The sequence below is a fragment of the Ixodes scapularis genome, unplaced genomic scaffold, assembly GCF_016920785.2.
Source record: "Ixodes scapularis isolate PalLabHiFi unplaced genomic scaffold, ASM1692078v2 PGA_scaffold1__304_contigs__length_218370807, whole genome shotgun sequence".
Classification (NCBI taxonomy): domain Eukaryota; kingdom Metazoa; phylum Arthropoda; class Arachnida; order Ixodida; family Ixodidae; genus Ixodes; species Ixodes scapularis.
Window position 1 is genome coordinate 2,300,324 of NW_024609846.1, and position 3,991 is coordinate 2,304,314.

Below are 3,991 nucleotides of genomic sequence, written 5' to 3' on the forward strand. Positions count from 1 at the left end.
CAACGGACGCTATACGAACCATCCCCAGCCAATCCGGTCCAAGCGACCACGCGCTTGCGCCCCTCCAGGAGGTCACGTGACGGTTACACGCGGCATAGGATTGGTTGGGACGTATCGTAGCGTTCAGAGCGCTTCACTTACAGTGTGAAACGGAGTATACGTGGTGCTGCCGCCGGGCTCGGGGCCCCTTCCGGGTACGGCGCGTGGCTCGGAGACGCTTCGGCGCCCTCGCTGACCCCGAACTGCAGCGGGCAGCGAGTCGCCCAATTTACCGGCGCGTTTAATTGGCAGCGAGACGGACAGTCGGCCGCATCGCCCCTAAATCGTCGCCGTGTATCCTCCGGCGGAAACGGTACCAGCGAACGCGCTAAGCGTGGCGGCACTTGGAACTGCTCTTTCTCTAATTCCGATTCACCGAATGTCGGAGCGCAGCGGACCTTAGCAGCCAGTCTAGCGCGTCTCGAGCGCGTCACGTGATTTCACGCAACCCAGCTTCGCTGCGTCACTCCGGAAGGTCACGTGACATTCAGGCGTCGCTGGATTGGCTCCGATGGCTCATCACAGCGTTCGCGGCAGTCCCTCGTAAGGCGAAACGGAGTCTACCGGCTGGAGGTTTAGTTTACGGTATACGTCCGGCGAGGGATGCCTTCCTCGTCGCTGCCTTCACTGCTAGCCATGCGAAAGGACAACACCGAAAGGGTCGGACTGACGATTCCGGTGCTTGTATCGCCGAGGTACGACCGTCCTGTGTGCCCTGTCACGTATTTATACGTCGTTGTGAATCGGCGTGCACTGTGGCCGCGTGAAAGGTTCGGTTGGCGCTGCGTGCATCTTTGTATGTGGGAGCGACTTTTGGTTGGCCGTGATGTCTCCAAGGTCGGGATTATGGTGCCTCTGTGTCTGTGTGTGTTTTCTTTTCATTGTATGGTCTCGGTTGTAACGGGCGTCGGGAAGCGTGCGCTCGGCGCTCGCTGTACACGGGCGTTGCTCGGGGAACGTGCTCGGCGTCTCAACGACCAGAAAACTATGAACCCTCCGCGTGCGCGCGCGTGGAAATTAGAAGCAACAAATGCGCGCCACGATGGATTAGCGTAAGAAACAAAGCTGAACAAAGTGACCGCAGTTATGTAAAAGACCATTGTTCAGGCGGAAAATTCGGTTTCTTTAGTTTTTTTTTTTTTATATAAACCATTGTGTCTCTTTTGTTTGGCATTTTTCTTTTTCTCTTCTTTCTTTCTCGTAAGGTACGTCGGACATATGCGCGTTCTGTATTCTTTGTATATAAAGTGATTCAGTGCACAGAGGCACACGTTTTCATGCAGATTTTGTCTCTCGAAAGAACTGATGAGTACCGTATTTTCGTCTTGCACCGTATGTCCCATGTCTCTCTTCCGGTAGCTTACAGGTGCTTGCATAATATTGATTTTGTTTTTGTTGCTTAGTATCGACAGAATTAAATTTTTGTATTTCCTGCCCCATGAATTGTTGCCTCATCAACATGGCATGTACGGTGAAGAAGAAAAATGGTTTAAAATAAGTCATTCATTTTACAGCTAAAAATACAGTTAAGGTTGACAAAAGAAAATACTTCAGGCAGTTGCGCATAAACGTAGCATTACAAATTCGCGTCCCCTTCCCACAAAAATGATCCCGCATCGTTATTTTTAAAATGAGACCCACAGAACAGATTCCACTTGGTAATTGCGCCAGGAACGAAAATTAATATTTCTTATATTTTGCAAAAGAAGAAACGCCAGATTGCGAAAGTTTCGGGCTTGGAAGTTTTCAGAGTTGTGACGATGATGGAGCGGTCTGAGCGGGCAAAGGTTTTTCTCCGTTTCGTAGCGTTTACCAAGAAAAAAAGAACAAAACACTTTAATGCTTGTTTGGCACGCACCACGAACGAACTTGTTTACTCGGTTTGGAATCGGATACAAAACAAATGTTTGAGGTGCCGCTCCACTGCCGTTGCAAAGCGTGGAGTCGGTTGAACGGGGAAGAGTGACTGTGGACAAGGAAGGAGGCCGCCAAGAACCGTTGCTGTTTGTTCGTTGGAAAGCTTACGTTGAAAACAGAGTGCGGGATTTTCATGCACAGATATCGTCTTCTTTTGGGGGGCATTCGCGGGAGAGTACCGCTGCAGCGTGTTCTTTGCTTTCATAGCGGCGACGAGACCGCAAAAAAATATGTTTATTGCGAGTTTCGTGGCGTAGAATACTGTCTGCTTTCGTTTGCCATACGCAATTCCAACGCCCTATAAATGACAGGTTGGTAGTGACAAGATGGCAAAAGAAACGGAGATAGATTCTCCGAGATTACCCGTGCGCCTGCTCGCTGACGCTGGTCAGTGTGTTAAAATTAACTCATTTGGCTACATGTACGAAACTTTCACGGCAGGAGCATATCACAAATAACTGAGATGTCGACGTGCGTTAAAAAAATGAGAAGGATGATTTTTAAAGGTAGCGAAGAGGAATACAATCCCTATTTTAGAGTGATCGGATTTTCCGTTAGAACTGCACGATGCACGAACGCGCCGTCCAGATTCATGCTGTAACGGCAGCACCAAGTCCGAAAGTCCCTACTGGTCCCTGCCTCTGTTTCCAGCGCCGTCCCAGCTCCTCTGCAGTTCTTCGTTCGCCCACGAGAAGACGAGCGGTGGGCAGGAGTGGCGAATAGGCAATGACCTTTCGTGGTCCCAATTTCCTCTTAACCGTACTAGGATATCTGAGGATAGCCGTACTAGGATATCGTACTAGGATATCTGAGGACATTGACGTTGAAAGGTGGTGAATTAGTGACAGAAAGGCCACTGCGCAGACTTATCGTAGCTAGCCGCGGAGTTAAGGTAAACAAAGATATATACAAAAGAGAGAGAGAAAGAGAGAGATAGAGAACGAGAGCTGTTATTTCATTCATTCATTTATTCATCCATTCATTTATTGTACCCTTGTGGGTTCTTTTCTTAAGGGCATGACATAAAAAAAAATAAAAAAAGGGGGGGGGATATAGACGCACAAAAAATAAAAGAAACATAACAACATCAGGCGTTGCAGCTAACAGTGCTGCATTAAAGAAGAAGCGCTTGCAGAAGAATATGATGTGATTAAAATACAAATATTTGAAATCTTAGTAAAAATGAAAAATTATTGCATTACGAAACAAGATGTGGTCATCAATGGTCACCATATAGATGGCAGGTTGTTCCAAACTATGATGGTCTGCGCGAAAAAGGAACGGTTAGAGAAATTAGTGCGACTGGCGATCCGCGATACGCGGCAGGACCATCATTAGACCTGACTATGATTTGCTAGGAGGAAAAAGTAGTGAAGAACGGAGTATTGGGTGAGAATGGTAAATTTGATGAAATTAATTTAGACATGTCATTTCACGACGCACGTTGAGAGTTTGAATGTCCAGCTGGTGTTTAAGAGAGGAACTAGTTCTTGGGTAGTAGACATTAAGGATAAATCTAACAGCACTATTCTGAATCGACAAAATATGACTAGTGAGATAAACCTCATATAGACTCCAAAAGGCTTATATGTATTTTAATTTCGGTCGAACATATGTTTCGTATGTCAGTTTTCGTAGGTGAGAGGGAGCTGCTTTTAGATTTCGTTTGATGTACCCACGAGTGGGAGAAGCTTACGCCGTAATAGTTTCAATGTGCTTATTCCAGGTTATATCACTTGCTAGTGTTACGCCGAGATATTCACAAGAAGATGCAGAGTCAGTTGGTTCAAAGGCAATCAAATACGAAAAGTTGCTTTCTTTTTTTTTTTTTTTTTTTTTTTTTTTACAAGTGAAGCGAGTCAGTTTGCATTTCGACATATTTAACGACAGGAGCCATTTGGAACACCAGTCATATGTTATAATTTAATCACTTTGTAGCTCACGATGATCATCATTATGAGAAATAATTTTCCGATATAGAACACACTCATCCGCGAATAACGAATGCTAGAAAAAATTGAGTTAGGTAAATCAT

At 46.0% G+C, this 3,991-nt stretch overlaps 1 pseudogene; it reads right to left on the reverse strand.

Moving 5' to 3' along the window:
• Positions 1–3,129: 3,129 nt before the first annotated feature.
• LOC121836012 lies at positions 3,130–3,627 on the reverse strand (annotated as a pseudogene).
• Between the last annotated feature and the right edge of the window lie 364 nt (positions 3,628–3,991).